Source organism: Sabethes cyaneus, chromosome 3 (genome assembly GCF_943734655.1).
Source record: "Sabethes cyaneus chromosome 3, idSabCyanKW18_F2, whole genome shotgun sequence".
Taxonomy (NCBI): domain Eukaryota; kingdom Metazoa; phylum Arthropoda; class Insecta; order Diptera; family Culicidae; genus Sabethes; species Sabethes cyaneus.
Genome location: NC_071355.1, coordinates 78,440,354 through 78,457,991, shown reverse-complemented (window position 1 = coordinate 78,457,991; position 17,638 = coordinate 78,440,354). Strand labels below are relative to the sequence as shown.

General features: G+C 37.8%; 1 protein-coding gene across 1 annotated transcript in view; it reads right to left on the bottom strand.

Moving 5' to 3' along the window:
• LOC128739162 (RNA-binding protein 48) overlaps positions 1–15,960 on the bottom strand; it is a 36,568-nt gene extending 20,608 nt beyond the window's left edge. Inside the window, exon 1 of the mRNA XM_053834585.1 lies at positions 15,867–15,960. The gene's annotated coding sequence lies outside the window, so the exon portion shown is untranslated. The remainder of the gene's footprint in view (positions 1–15,866) is intronic.
• Positions 15,961–17,638: the final 1,678 nt, after the last annotated feature.

Here is a 17,638-nt window from a genome sequence, read left to right as displayed (position 1 = left end):
ACCCCGGGTATTGAGTGAGTACTCTTTTTTGAATTGTTGTCCATGCGCATGTGACTTGAATAGGGCCGAGACCCTAACCAAACCAACAGCAGCCGGTTGGTAGCAACCCACCGCACCGCACAGCGAACGTACGTTCTTTTTTTGCACACACCGCTAGCTAGAACAGAAGAAAGATGGGAAAGATTGAAATGATTAGGCCTAGGGAAAACGTATTGTAAATCTCGAGTGAATAAACGGCACAGTTGTAAATGCGAATTGTTGAAAAATGCTATTTTGCAGTAGGAAGATAGAAGCGTTTAAGTCAATGAAACGAACCTCCATGCGGTCGGCTTAGAAGGGATTTTTCATGTGTTCGGTTTGCGTTTCTTGTTAGTTTTTTGAGTATCTTTCTACTGGGGCGGCTGACTCCGAAATCAGCCAAGGACTCTCTTCAATCATTTTGCGGTCATTTCTAGGTAGAAACTGGACTCGGCCAGTGATGATAAAACCCGTCCCTTTTGCTGTCTTGCGTGAATTCAAAAACTGTTGGTTTTAAGTGCCAGGTTGTACTGTAGGTAAAGTTTTCTGACGTGTAGCGATACGGAGTAGAGCGTCATTGTGTTACTTTCAGTGTTGACCGGGTAATTACTATATATAGTTTCCTTGTGTAATGTTACAAAGTTATCAAAATTTGACGTAACATTTAAAAGAAAAAATGGTAGCATTGTTACGTTAAAATGTTACCTGTAGGTTATGTTACAAGAACGTTAAGTTTGTAATGTAACAAACTTAATGTTATTGTTACATAACCTACAGGTAACATTTTAATGTAACAATGCTACCATTTTTTTATTTAAATGTTACGTCAAATTTTGATAACCTTGTAACATTACAATGTTACTTATGTGGTAGTAAACAGCAACATTGTGTTACTTTCAGTGTTGAACACCGTGTGTTCACCACAGACGTGCTGGGCAAAAGGAGACTGCAAACCCCCCTTATTAAGCTAGCGACATGGGTTGGGTTATTTTTAGACACAAACTGTGCCTCTTCCTTCGTCTACTGTAAAACCACCGACCGAGAAGTTTATTTAATCTAACTTTATTTTTACTGGCGGGACGACGACACTATGCAGGCCCTTGCGACTTACAAGGCACTGCGTGTGATACTTACCAAATGAAACTGGTACTGGTAGTTCGATACTTGTCAAACTGTACCAAAATCTGCAAAAATAACGGAATATTTAAAGTTTCCACCACTATAGGTACTATCACAACTACTCGAGCATCTACCCTACATGGATTAAAAGGAGTCGAATAATATTGTACCTTGCAGCAATTTTACGAGTCCTACGCAAATACGTTTTTTAATAATAATTATCCTGTACCTAAATACACTGAAACTATGCTTGTCAAGCAAGGAGGGGTGCAGTGGGGAGGCAATAACGAACAACTGATGGTTTAAACTGCTAAATTGCAAATATCTGTGGTAAACGGAGAAAATAACCACGCTAATAATTTTTGCGTGGGACTCTAAATAGGTGGAAACTCCGCAATAAATGATTTGGAATCTAAATGTACTTTTTATTTGTCAATTATTTAAAGAACAAAGATTGATGACGGAGGCCTGAATATATGTAAAGTCTCGAAAATACTAGGTGAATTGACTATGCAGCTGCTAGTAAATGCGCTTGCAAGCTAATCGTAAACTGCGTGAGTTTATGATCAGCTTTTAAATGCACTTGCAAGCAGTTAGTCAATTCGTATAGTATTTTCGAGGCTGTACATACATTCTGGTGGCAAGTATTATTGAGGTGTCACAGTTAAGTATTTTTTGTGACGTTACAAACGTCGTTATATTGTAACATAACATAAATAATAGCATTGTTACATAACAATGGCATTAATGTAACGTAACGTTACATTGCTTTAATGTTTTTTCAATGTTACATAAACATTATCGCAATGTTACATTGTAATGTAACAATGTTATGTAAAAAAGTGGGAAATTTCAACCATTATGTTACTCTCAGGTTACGTAACTTCAACGTCACGTCATAACACAGTTACGTAACAATCTGGTTAATGTTATGTAACAATGTTGACCGGGTATCATTTTGTACGAATAAATGTAAACTAGGGTGCGCTTTATTAAGCTTGATGTACGATTTCGAGTTTGTTTAGTGATATTTAAGATGATTTTCACACATTATTATACGATTTGTGGTTTGCTGGACCGGCGCTCGGACAAAACCTCATAACTTCTTCCATATACTTCGTAGAATTTTATTGTCTTCAGCGACATTGTTTGTTATAAAATTTCGCAGCTTTCTGTAAATTCTAAGTAGTTGCATTTTTATTCCTATAGATGGCGTTGAAGTCTAACTTTTTAAATAATGACTTCAGAAATGTTGTGTCTTTAGAAAAGTTGTTTGTCCAGTAAAGTTACGTTAAGTTACTGAACATACCAAAATTATAGGACTTACGGGAATCAAGTTATATTTTTTTTTAATACTCAAACACATTTTTTTCAGTGTGTAGTCTAAATTGGTAGTCGCACGACCTCCAAATTATCCTACAAATTATCACAATCTGTGTATCAAGAGTAATTTAGTATTATTTTATTATCTTATTTTGAACTCGTAACGCTAAACACCTAACCGATGGAACTTACAATATTAGTAACTTTCGAATAAGCCTAAATATAGCAATTTGTGCTGCAAATCTCTACATTTTACTTTTTTTTTTTAACAGATTGGAATGTCCATTTTCCTTTTATGGACCCTTGTGGTTTACAACAGAATAAGGACCGGGTCCTTTATAGGAATTCTAGTGTATTTTGCAGGGAGAGGGTCCGCTAATGAGGACATTTTTTGCATTGTTAACCGTATAATGGACCCTCACTTGTCGAAAATGTCGATTTTAAAGCATTAATAATTAAATGCAGCTAAAATTTTATAAACTCAAATGTGTGTTATGTTTAGTATATTCTGTTTCATGTCATATATCCTCAGAAATAAGAAGTATAAGCTAATAGAGTAGGGCGGGGCATAAGTGCGATGTTTGAAGTTGTCATCAATTTTCGTGAGATATAAAGAAGGACAACAACAAAATATATTTCGTAGTGATGCATTAACTCAATATCTTCACATTCAACTATAAATCATCTGGAATAATAGTGCTATGCAAAATAAATTCTTCATTCTTTTGATCAAGTGCCGATTCGCACTTTTACCCCACTAGCGGGGCAAAAGTACGAATACCGCGGGGCAAAAGTGCGAAGCTCGAATCCATGAAATCAGCACAGCAGTAGATAACAAAACTATATTATCTTTAATCTGCGGTATGTTTCGGTAAGGAATATTCTCAATTTGCACCTTTCCTATGTTGCGCTGGTATATAGCAGCCTCCGTCGTTTGTTTTTGTTTCATCAGCGGAAAAACATTGTTTTCCTTCGGCCAACATCTGTAGAGCACACAGTTTACTGCAGATCTTCCATTTCTAGTATCTGTAATATAGTGCCTAAAGCTGTATATAATATGCTATACATTTTTGCCTCGTTCATGAATCGCACTTTTACCCCGTCCGTGACTGGAACTTTTACCCCGCTAGGCGTTTAACGGGGTTTGATTAAATTCTGGAAAAGCGAAATATATTTTGTAAATTCTTTTCACGGTATTTTCAAAACAGATATATGACTGATGTAAAACATAGCTACAAATTTTCAACAAGTATTATCCTCTTGTTGATATCGTATTTGCAGAATAACGAAATTACATTAAAACCGCCCTAAAATAACATTTGCTCATAACTCAGCAACTATGCTTCGAAAGCAATCAAAATTTACATTAGATTCAAGCTGTCAAAGTAGTCACCCATCCATGCTAATATAGTCAATTTACTCGGAATCTGCACCGACAAATCATTGAATCGCACTTTTCCCCCATCGCACTTTTACCCCTCGTTACTCTAAATACTGAAATTTTATCCGATGGTCCATTACAGGTAGAGGGTTTACTATATAGGTTAACTTACCCTACTACCTGCTTTAGTGCATTCATGTGTTTTTGATGGATTAACAATTTTAACCGATTTTAAAAGTCATTTCCCATTGCAAAGATGAAAATACACTCAAGTCGCTTTTTACGCGAAGGAGACGTTCCGCGTAAATCAAAACCGCGTAAATTCCGAAATTCGCGTTAAAACCGCGTAAAAAACAGCGTAAATTCCGAAAATCGCGTAAATTCCGAAAATCGCATAAAAAACCGCGTGAATTCCGAAATTCGCGTAAAAAACCGCGTAAATTCCGAAATTCGCGTTAAAAAAACCAAAAATTCGCGTAATAAAAAACTGGATTTCAACACTACGCGAAAAAATAGAAGTTTTTAAAAAATAGACGTAAGTTACGAAAATCGCGTAAAAGAAAACTGCGTAAATTCCGAAATTCGCGTAAAAAAAACCACGTAAATTCCGAAATTCGCGTAAAAAAACCGCGCAAATTCCGAAATTCGCGTAAAAAACAAACCGCGTAAAAAGCGGCTTCAGTGTACTACCGAACATTTTCAGTTCAATTACATAATATTTCTATCAGTAAAGCTTTAAAATAAAACTGAAAAGGACTAAACCAAAAGCACCCAAAAAAGAAGATCATTAGCACAACTTATGAGGGAACAAACAGTTTGGATACACCTAAACGATGTTAATTGAATCTGGAAAGGCAAATTTGATATAATTAAGCAAATTTGCAACTGGAATTGAAACAATAAAGTGTTATTGTTATTATAGCGCAACTATCTCTTGTGAGTAGCTCTACCGAATTGGGCTTGGTAAAACAAAGAGATCATACTCGTATTTTCGAGCTTAAATGGTTAATCCTAAATTATTTCTCGCAATAATTGGAAACAGTGACATATTCAACTAAATCTCATTACAATAATGCATTACAGCGTAATTGCTCACGATCTGTGTTTTATATAAATTATGAAGTCATCCGTTGTGATCTGATTTTGTTACGCTATTTTTGGATGAACCATTCGTACAAATATTGTCTTTGATTGCTTCTTGCAATGCTTTAACATTGCTGTATATTAACTTACACAATTTTCTGTTATTTTATGCTTTTTAATCAAATTTGAAGGGCTCATTTACCCATTTACCGGGGCAAGTGGGACCTATTGCCAGGTTTTTGAAAGTTCTCCTCCAGATTCATTTCATGTGAATTGATAGGCCATTTTCGTAATTAAACCTTCGAAGTGATACCACTGAAGAGTTTCTGCGCTGAAAGAATTTTGTAATAATGATAGGTATAGATAACACAGTGCCTGCGAAACGTGGTGCGTCTCAGCGCAGACAACGCAAAAACAACAAGGTATTGCCCGGACTGTTCATTTTTATGTTCAGCCCGGATAATCGAATCATATTTTTTATACTAAATTTTTTTTTGAATATCATGTTTTTTGACTTGTAGGTGTCATAAATCTCTTTCTAGTATTGAATAATTTACCCTAAAGTTAGTTCATTGATGATAATGATGATGGCTGATCGTGATGATGATGAAGATGATGATGATGATGATGATGATGATGATGATGATGGTGATGATTATGATGATGATGAATTATAAAGCATACCACACAACAATTTAAAAATTGGTACTATTACTCGCTAATGAAAATACATATACAGGAAAGGATACCTTTAGGGAGGTGAATCAGTATTTGTTATGCTAGAATGATTATTTAACATGAAAACTATAACATTTTGTTTAAAAAAAATTATTAAAAAAGTATAAGGGTCCATGCCTAGTGGCACGGGCGCAGGCTTGAAGTAGGACTACGAATGTAGAGCAATTCGTCTCCCAATGCCAAATCCGGTGATTTTTGTACGAATTTCATATAATAGATTCCCCAGTTGCGCAGTAACGGAAGGTTTACTTGCGCTGTTGTATTTTGTACAACACCTGTGAACCGTTGACTTTATCTCGGTATATCTCGGGAATCTAGCAATAAATAAAATTACTGTTTTCAGTAAGGTTGATCCGCAGACAAATGGTGGAAATACAACCTTTAAAATTGCCAATTTGCCACCGATGTGTCTCGAAAACTGGCTGTCCGATGCGTCGCAAGCTAGCTGCTGCTGGCTGATGTTTCGCCAACGAAAGCCGGTGACCGAAGAAGGTAAGGAAAGGAAGTTTAACCCATAGCTCATCTCGTATATATTTCTGTCATCCATGCTAGGGAAGCACTGACGCGGGAAGGCAAAAAATTGCAAATAATGAAATATTAAATATTCGACTCATATTTTCTCAATTATTAAACGTCTGTTAGGGAAACATGTAATCTACTGTGTTGTAATGGATTTTTTGAAAAATTTCCAATCGATTGATACCAATATCTCTAGAATCTGTTGACGGATGACTGAGTTATAAGCGTGCAAACCATAACCACTTTTCGTTACATGTTCCCTTTTCGTTTTTCTAAAGTGCACCCCAATATAGAAATCAAAGAAGTAGTCCTACTTCAAAAAATGATTTTTTTTTCACCCGGATAATCGAATCCCCGGTTAATCGAGTCCGAACTGTATTTATTAACCGGTGCTTATGATTAGAGATGGTCGGGTAGCGGAAAATTTGCCCGAAACCCGCACCCGTACCCGTACCCGCCGGGTTCGGGTCGGGTTCGGGTATTGAAAAAAAATAATTTGCGGGTTCGGGTCGGGTACGGGTTCTTAATTTTTGTTTTTGAAATCGGGTACGGGTCGGATCGGGTATCCCTATTGACCACATTTAACACTAAACATGGTCGGGTACCCGGGCCCGTCCCGTACCCGTCGGGTTGCGGTCGGGTTCGGGTATCAAAAATAATAAACTTGCGGGTTCGGGTCGGGTACGGGTTTTCAATTTTTTTCGTGATCGGGTACGGGTCGGGTTCGGGTATTCAAATTTTCATACCCGACCATCTCTACTTATGATATATGATTCGTGCCTGGTGGCCTGACAATTGGATATCCAATGAGAAACTCCATCGTCGATGTCATCAATGGCCGATAGCAACAGAAATTCGTGAAGGTAGGTGGAAGTTAGAGATGGTCGGGTAGCGGAAAAATTGCCCGAAACCCGCACCCGTACCCGTACCCGCCGGGTTCGGGTCGGGTTCGGGTATTGAAAAAAAATAATTTGCGGGTTCGGGTCGGGTACGGGTTCTTAATTTTTGTTTTTGAAACCGAGTACGGGTCGGGTCGGGTATCTCCATTGACCTTTTTAACACTAAAGATGGTCGGGTACCCGGGCCCATCCCGTACCCGTCGGGTTGCGGTCGGGTTCGGGTATCAAAAATAATAAACTTGCGGGTTCGGGTCGGGTACGGGTTTTTAATTTTTTTCTTGATCGGGTACGGGTCGGGTTCGGGCATTCAAATTTTCATACCCGACCATCTCTAGTGGAAGTGCATCGGTCACACCTTGAGGAAAGGAGTGAATGAGATCTGCAGAGGAGCACTCGACTGGAACGCAAGGACAGCGTAGAAGAGGCACACCCAGAGGCTCATGGCGACGCAGGTTAGCCAACAACAACCAAGCTGTAGAGGATAATCTGTCTTGGCGACAGGTAAAAGCTATGGCGGTTAACCGTCAACAGTGAAGATCTGATTTCATCCCTTTGTTCTGACGGACCGGCGAACATGGACACATAAGCAAGTAAGCTGAGAAAAATGGTCTCATCAAAATATATTCAAGGGTTCGGATGTTAAGTTGTCATCAAATTAAAAAATTGTATTTTGGAACAATGTTTACATATTAATTTTTGTACATATGAACATTTGGTGGAAATTTCGTTTTATCTTGGTAATTTCTACTCACTATCATAAATAATGTTAGAGCGTTTCAATGATGTCTTGAAGATTTCATCATCAGATTCTGAAGATTCGCCCGCGACTTCGACAGCGGCGGCATCTGATGTTTGAGACTTTGTTTCCTCTTTTAGTTTCTTGTATCGATACTTACATAATTTTAAATTATTTTTGAACGATACTGCTCTTTCGATGGAAGGATCTGTTTTCAAAAAAAGATCTGCTAGATTCGCTGCCAGCCTGTTGCCCTCTTCTATATCTATTAAATTAATTTCCGAAACACGCGTTTCCTCTTCACATTCCAATTTATTTAATTTTTCCATGATCTCCTCGTTGTCCAAAATATCGTCTTGTAGAAGCTCTATAATGTCCATTGAGTGTACTTGTTCAAACCCTTCCTTGCCGATTGCATGTGCAATGATGACTATTTCTGCTGCAATACTGTCAGATAGTCCAGGATCCCCAGGATTAACGCTCTCTGGCCAGAGAGACTTCCAGTACGCATTCAAAGTTTGAGGTTTCAAAGCAGAGATGCTCTTGCCGATAAACTCAAGAGCATCTCTGATTTTAAAACTCTTCCATGCGTCTGTTACTGTCACTGACGAAAACATTGCTTCACGTAATTTTTTGACGTAGGACTACGTCTTACGGCAAGTTTTGGGATAGGGTGTCATTTCAAAAAATCGAAAAATGCGAGCGTCACGAAAAATGAAAGGTTTTGAGCGCTTATTAGCGAGCGTCACGAAAAATGAAAGGTTTTGAGCGCTATTGCTCAGCGGTTTTCCGATCGATTTTCAATATTCTTACACCAATCGATCGGAAAATCTTCTAAGAATTAACCCAAACGAAGAAAAGTATGAATCCTTGATGTTGAACTATTGAAAAATTGAAAATAATGAACCTTTGTTTTACCAGAATTCTCGCTTCGTGATTGGTTGGAAGATTCTTTGCGATGTTCTAAACCTATACAAATTTGATATCTGTGCTTGAGAAGTAAGCCAAAGCAAGTGACAAAGTTCCCTCATTTCAACAAGATTTCCTAACACCTTGGTTGAACCTAGACCATTTTGATGTCCTTGCTTGAGAAGTACGCCAGAAAGAGTGACAAAGCCCCCTCGTGCCAACAGATTTCTTACGAACGCGATTAAAGCTAGTCCAATTTGATGTCTGTGTTAGGGAAGTGTGCTAGAAAAAATGACACAAGTTCGTTGTTTCAACAGATCGCAAATTCTTTACTGCGAGACGATTAAACCTCGGCGAATTTGATATCTGTGTTGGAAAAATGTGCTACAGCTGTAGTGTTCGGTTATAATACGACTCTGTATGAATATGCATGCTTGCCGTTTAATTAGAAGTGTAGTGAAAAGATGTGCTGTTGATAAAATAGGATTGAATTGGTAAAATCCCTTCAACGTGGGGAACCATGGGTAATAAAACCAATCTTTAATTTCAGTAAGGTACCAGGAAGGCAATAGTTTGTGTTCTTGATTTTGTTAAATTGTTTTCATATGCACAATCTTTTGAGAATTGAACGTATGCAATGTTACTACTTTGATAAATGTTACTTACAACGCATGTAGCATGTATATATGTCGCATATAGCATGTATACATGAAGAATCGAATTACAAGCATAAATACACGTTACTATCACTACAAAGAGACTTACGTAGTCCTGCGTCACCTATATATGCGGTCGCGTCTTGTACACAACCTCTCTGATTTTTGAATACCGAAATGATTCCTTGATCCAGGGGCTGAATAAGGGAGGTTGTGTTTGGTGGCAAAAATATAATTTTTACGTTTGGGTGATTTAGTATTGGATGACCAGATGCGTTATCTAACTATCCGAAGTACATGGAATGGCAACGATTTTCCTTCTAGGTATAATTTTACCTCTGGGATGAATAAATCCTCGAACCATTCCTTAAAACTGGCCTTAGTAACCCAAGCTTTTGAGTTTGCCTTCCAGTGCACTGGGAGGGTGCTAAAGTCAACGCCTTTCAGCAATCGTGACCGCATCACCCGATGTATCAAAAGAGGTTTCAATAAACAGCCACCGGAAGCATTACTGCAAAATAAAAGCGTTACGCGGTCTTTGGCAGCCTTGAACCCACTGGCGCATTTCTGTTGCTTCGATATGTACGCACGGGAAGGCATTCGCTTCCAAAACAAACCCGTTTCGGCAGACTCCGGCTTGATTTGGACATTGCGAATAAAATTGGCCATTATAAAATTATAGAACCAACCTTTGCTGGCATTAAACTCTCTGTGTTTAGAAGACGAAGGCTCGTTAACCTCCATTAAATACTACAGTTCCAACGCTTTCTGCTTAATTATTTCCTGATCTAACGGAATCTTTTTTTGGGCATGATCTTCTATCCAAGTAAGCAGTGCCGACTCCATTTTAATTATGACGATGTCACGTGAGTACGACGACGACTTCGTAGCATAAATGGTGCCCTGAGCTGCAGCATTTCTGATATTTGCTTTACCTTTTTAAATAGTACGTACAGTTGATTCGTTAATTTTAAACATTCGTCCAACGTTTGAAATTGAAACTCCTTCTTCAAGCGCATCCAAAATATTGAGCTTCGTGTCCAAGGGCCTTGATCTTTGCTTTTTGGGAGATGTTACTTCAAATTTCATTTTTGAGCGAATGTTTGAACAAATAAAAGAAAAAAGTCTATTCAAAACACATTCTCCGTTAAAAACTTAAACATTCATTTTGAATACTATTTTTATACAAGACGTATAGAGTTCAAAGACAATATACATTTGCAAAATATAATTATGGTAATAATTCCAAACAACTAGTCTCAGAATTTCATTAAACAGCATAGGGGGAAGTCCTCTATGCTCAGACACCTAAAGGTTTCAGATTAAACTCAATAAATACCGGCTTTATTACATCTATTTTCACTGTAGTGTGAAAAACAATATGCTATACAGTGTATAACTTTTTTAAAGATGAGAATTATAATACATACTTATTATAGTTCTCATCTTTAGAAAAAGTAATACACTGTAAAAAATTATTTTTGGTGAAGGTAAAAAAAACATGAAATATTATAACTTATTTGCCTTTCATTCGACAGCAATGAAACTTTTAGAAAAAGTAGTGTATATTATTACCTTTAACATGCCAAAAATTTTTTTTAAAAAAATGCGCTTTTTATATATTTAACTTTTTAGTATAGTTTAGTAGTTTTACATTGTATACATATTTTCTTTTTTTTTTCAACAAAAAAATTTTTTTTTTTACAGTACACATAATTTTTTTAGAGAGGCAATTTTATGATCTACAACTTTGCTGAAGACACTATTTCGATCAAATAAACCATTTTTCCAATATAAAATATGGATTAGCACCATTTTTGGTTAGGTCCTTTTGAAAAAGCAGTCTAGATCTTAAAATAATAACTGATATGATAAAATGACATATTTTCTTAAACATAACAGCTATGCAAAGTTTCAGCTAAATCAAAAACAACAAGGTATACAGCCCTAAGGGTTGTACGAAAGGGTGACGTAGGACTATATCAGATCATTAGATCAAAGGCTAATGTAAAGTGCATTTCAGACATGACATATGTCTGTTTATAAGAATCTGTGAGTGCAATTGTTTAAGTGAATATTTAAAAGAGAAGAGCGAAATAGTCATATTCAATTCTTCATTGAATGCAATGGTGGCTTTGAAAATATGCGTGGACGGGAGTTCATAAATACAACGCCTGCAACCATTGAGACATAGAGATTTCTTTCAAAAATCACTTGTGTGCATCATTTTTCCGAGAAGGTTTTATTAGTTTACTTTCACAGCTTACCGCTTGTTACATAGCAGAAAATATGGCACAAACGCAAAAATTTCTGTTTTATTTGTATGAGAGTCCTTATCCTCCTACCACAGGGGTGAGGGGTCTCAAATCATCATAAAATAAATTCATGCCTCCAAAAACCCCCACATGCCAAATTTGGTTCCATTTCCTAGACTATAGTTCTCGAGTTTTGAGGAAATTCGTGTTTCATTTGTATGGAAACCCCCTCCCCCCCTCTTACGCCCTCCATAAAAATCAAAGGGGTTGTGCACAAGACACGACCGCATAGGTGACGTAGGACCATGTAAGTCTCTTTGTAGCAATAGTAGGATGTATCCATGTATGTAATAATACGATTCTTCGTGTATACAAGCTACAAAGGAACGTAACGTTTATCAAAGTAGAAACATTGTACACTTTCAATCCGCAACCGATTTTGGAGTTATACCCATGAATTGATTGAGTCTATTTTATTAAAACGAAATCAAGTCAGTAACTAAACCAAACAGTAAATAAATTTTTATGATATGTTTCTACGTTGAATAGTGCTTTTTCTCCGGTAATCGGTAGACGGTACGCGCGAGTTTTCAAAAAGTTGAAAAGTTTGCGCAACTTTTCTGCGGCTTACAAAAAAATACTGATAAAGCATTTACAACCTGCAGACGTTTTGGAAGTTGCAGAAGATGTCGCCTGTGACCAGAAAACTGATTTCCGTCACTTGTTGGTCGTCCGCAATGGCGAAAAATACAACTTTTCCCTCGTTGCCCGTGATATTATGATATTAACTGAACAAGAAAATATAATAAACTCTTTAATCGTTGTGTGGCCCTTGAAAGGACCGATTGTTTGATTATCATAACTCCAGCTTGCAATAAACTTGCATTAACACACGTGACTCAAGTACTCAATATATGAAAAACCTTAAATTTTCGCATATGAGCTCCTACAGTCGTATATATATCATTTGGGCCTAGCAAGTTAATATTTTCCTGCTTGGCCATTATCCCAGCTACCATTTCCAATTTATTGACTTTCCATATCTGTTGAGAGACATGAGCAATAAATCGTAGTGAAATTCAGCCTTTCTTGGAGGAAACCAGTTTGGTAGGTAAGTTCCGGATTTTAGTTTCTGTGTTTGCCACGATAATAATTAGCGCTACTATATTTATCCATACAAAATCGTCTATATTTCCACGATTTTCCTCACATATACAGCATGCTGGCCTGACAACTTAATATTTTCATGCTTGGTCAATGTCCCAGCTATCATTTCCAATTTGCCGAATTTCATTATCAGTTGTGGGAGTCGCGCAATAAGTCTTAGTGTGACTCAAGTTCCCAATATATGTAAATTCTTAAATATTCGCATATGTGCTCCTGTAGTCATATATATCATTTAGGCCGTGCAAGTTAATATTTTCCTGCTTGGCCAATGTCCCAGCTACCATTTCCAATTTGCCGAATTTCATTATCAGTTGTGGGAGTCGCGCAATAAGTCTTAGTGTGACTCAAGTTCCCAATATATGTAAATTCTTAAATATTCGCATATGTGCTCCTGTAGTCACATATATCATTTAGGCCGTGCAAGTTAATATTTTCCTGCTTGGCCAATGTCCCAGCTACCATTTCCAATTTGCCGAATTTCATTATCAGTTGTGGGAGTCGCGCAATAAGTCTTAGTGTGACTCAAGTTCCCAATATATGGAAATTCTTAAATATTCGCATATGTGCTCCTGTAGTCACATATATCATTTAGGCCGTGCAAGTTAATATTTTCCTGCTTGGCCAATGTCCCAGTTACCATTTCCAATTTGCCGAATTTCATTATCAGTTGTGGGAGTCGCGCAATAAGTCTAAGTGTGACTCAAGTACCCAATATATGGAAAATACAAAATTTTCGCATATGTGCTCCTGTAGTCACATATATCATTTAGGCCGAGCAAGTTAATATTTTCCTGCTTGAACAATGTCCCAGCTACCATTTCCAATTTGCCGAATTTCATTATCAGTTGTGGGAGTCGCGCAATAAGTCTTAGTGTGACTCAAGTTCCCAATATATGGAAATTCTTAAATATTCGCATATGTGCTCCTGTAGTCACATATATCATTTAGGCCGTGCAAGTTAATATTTTCCTGCTTGGCCAATGTCCCAGTTACCATTTCCAATTTGCCGAATTTCATTATCAGTTGTGGGAGTCGCGCAATAAGTCTAAGTGTGACTCAAGTACCCAATATATGGAAAATACAAAATTTTCGCATATGTGCTCCTGTAGTCACATATATCATTTAGGCCGAGCAAGTTAATATTTTCCTGCTTGGGCAATGTCCCAGCTACCATTTCCAATTTGCCGAATTTCATTATCAGTTGTGGGAGTCGCGCAATAAGTCTTAGTGTGACTCAAGTACCCAATATATGGAAAATCCAAAATTTTCGCATATGTGCTCCTGTAGTCACATATATCATTTAGGCCGAGCAAGTTAATATTTTCCTGCTTGGCCAATATCCCAGCTACCATTTCCAATTTATTGACTTTCCATATCTGTTGAGAGACATGAGCAATAAATCGTAGTGAAATTCAGCCTTTCTTGGAGGAAACCAGTTTGGTAGGTAAGTTCCGGATTTTAGTTTCTGTGTTTGCCACGATAATAATTAGCGCTACTATATTTATCCATCCAAAATCGTCTATATTTCCACGATTTTCCTCACATATACAGCACGCTGGCCTGACAACTTAATATTTTCATGCTTGGCCAATGTCCCAGCTATCATTTCCAATTTGCCGAATTTCATTATCAGTTGTGGGAGTCGCGCAATAAGTCTTAGTGTGACTCAAGTACCCAATATATGGAAAATCCAAAATTTTCGCATATGTGCTCCTGTAGTCACATATATCATTTAGGCCGAGCAAGTTAATATTTTCCTGCTTGGCCAATATCCCAGCTACCATTTCCAATTTGCCGAATTTCATTATCAGTTGTGGGAGTCGCGCAATAAGTCTTAGTGTGACTCAAGTACCCAATATATGGAAAATCCAAAATTTTCGCATATGTGCTCCTGTAGTCACATATATCATTTAGGCCGAGCAAGTTAATATTTTCCTGCTTGGACAATGTCCCAGCTACCATTTCCAATTTGCCGAATTTCATTATCAGTTGTGGGAGTCGCGCAATAAGTCTTAGTGTGACTCAAGTGCCTCCGATATGTGGAAAATCTTAAATTTTCGCATATGAGCTCCTGTAGTCACATATATCATTTAGGCCGAGCAAGTTAATATTTTCCTACTTGGCCAATGTCCCAGCTACCATTTCCAATTTGCCGAATTTCATTATCAGTTGTGGGAGTCGCGCAATAAGTCTTAGTGTGACTCAAGTGCCTCCGATATATGGAAAATCTTAAATTTTCGCATATGTGCTCCTGTAGTCACATATATCATTTAGGCCGAGCAAGTTAATATTTTCCTGCTTGGCCAATGTCCCAGCTACCATTTCCAATTTGCCGAATTTCATTATCAGTTGTGGGAGTCGCGCAATAAGTCTTAGTGTGACTCAAGTACCCAATATATGGAAAATCCAAAATTTTCGCATATGTGCTTCTGTAGTAACATATATCATTTAGGCCGAGCAAGTTAATATTTTCCTGCTTGGCCAATGTCCCAGTTACCATTTCCAATTTGCCGAATTTCATTAGCAGTTGTGGGAGTCGCGCAATAAGTCTAAGTGTGACTCAAGTACCCAATATATGGAAAATACAAAATTTTCGCATATGTGCTCCTGTAGTCACATATATCATTTAGGCCGAGCAAGTTAATATTTTCCTGCTTGGCCAATATCCCAGCTACCATTTCCAATTAATTGATTTTCCAGATCAGCTGGAAGACGTGCGCAATAAGTCGTAATGGAATTCAGCCTTTCTTGGAGAAAACCAGTTTGGTAGGTAAGTTCCGGATTTTAGTTTCTGTGGCCGCCGCATCATAGCTTAGCGCTGTCAGATGAGTTTGTTAGTGAAATATTTCAAACTGCGAAATATCTCATTTTGGTAGGTCCGTGGTAGGGCGGACCGAGGTAGGTGAATTCACGCAACATAATAAGAAGCGGAATTCAACTACCTCATTTGGCCGCCTACCAAAATGAATTATTTCATTAGTTTTGGTAGGTCCGTGGAGGGGTAGGTAAATTCACAGAAGTCTATTAGAGACCGTCAGTGTACCATCAGAGATACGCACTTACCATTTATTAATAACTCTACATCAGTGTACAAAAACTGCCAGCCCTTGCAGAGGAAAATGTTGTATATACCGTGAACCCCCGCTGATATGAATGACACCTCGTTCAGATTAGGCAAGTTCATTTTTTCTTATGCCGTTTTCGTTTTTGAGGTGTAGGGTAACCAACGTATTTTGGACCCCCTCAGCAGCTGTACATAATTTGGACACTTACAGCAAAATCAAATGCAAGTGTCCAAATTATGTACAGCTGCTGATGGGGTCCAAAATAAGTTGGTCTTGCTGTGCTCGAGCGGAGGGGCTACTGACGATAGTTGGCGGCTTCTAAAACGTTGGAGAAATCAGCTACGAGTGACCCAAGATCAAGTTAAATGGAGACGATGGAGACGGTTCTCTGCTGCTGACGCCGACGACGAAATAATAACAAATATTTTACGTGTACGATGTAGTCTGCCATTTGTTATTTTTTGCATGGTTACTAAAAACATTTGTTTTGCGTTGCTGTTTATGATGAACGACGAACTAACAGCTCCAGCGCAAAGTGAACTAAATGAATATTTGTGAAGGGACGGTGAGTGAATTGCTCACGTCCCTTCTGGTACGTGGAAAAATCGTTCGCGTGTTGTCTGTATAGTTTGTGCTATTACTAAGGTACGGCAGACACGGCACGTTTGTGTTCATAATATTCTAAAAAGTATATAGGTGTCACTAGAGGTGTCATCGTTGTACGGCACAACGCACAATGTTTTTTATGCCCGTAAAAGAATAGTGCGAGTTTAACGTCCCTCTTGCTGTTTACATTATTTGCGCTGCTAACACAAACAAACGGTACGTTGCTCCACACCTCTACTACTTCACATCGATCTGCACCAGCTACACTCTCTTTTTTTCTGGTGTAGTTGGTGCAGAAAAAGTGTAGCAATTCGCGTTGACGGCATTAAACGATCTCTTGCACACTCATAGAAATGCCCGTAAGTACACGGAGCGAAAAAGCTCCAGTTTGTTTCAAACAAAATGATTGTTGCTTTAAGCCTCAATAAAATATTTTTATAACAACCTGAAAATATTGTTGTTTCAAAACGAGATTCTGTTTGAATCAATAAAATAACAGTTTTGAATTAAATGTAAAGTATTTTTAAATTTGAAGTTAACATTGATATAGCAATAAATATTTTCATTTCAATCATACATTTCAGTTTGAAACAAAACGAAATTTTTGTGTGTGCGTAAAACAACCATAAATATGGTTGAAACTATATTTTTATTCTCCGTGTACGTGTGGGTGAACATCTGCCAAAATGTTTCGATCTCTCGCGCTCTTTAAGAAATTCCTATTGGCCTTGCCAGCGTTGAAAAAGATTTCGTAGGCTGCTCGCACTTACAGGAAATCTCGTGCCGAACTGTCAACGCGTGAGTGTTGACAAAAGCAAAAATACTTCCCTTTCTTTTTTTCTCACGCAAAACCCTGAACAATATCAGCAACGCTGGCAAGGCCAATTCATAAATTAACCCCTACAGTAAACTTTTGGAGGTGGCAGCAGCTTACGTTCGTCAACGCGAATGGTGTAGCACAAAAATCGAAAACGAACAGTTTTAGTGCAAAAAAAGCTACACCGCAAAAACGAAAACGACATAAGTAGTATGAATATTTGGTAACTCCCCAAGTAACAACGGTAGCTGAATTGCAAGAGCAATGGCTGTTTACGGGTTGGTTTAAGGTGATCAAAGCTGCATAAAGTAAGCACTTAAATGGTGTTTAAATAAGCGATGTTTAAG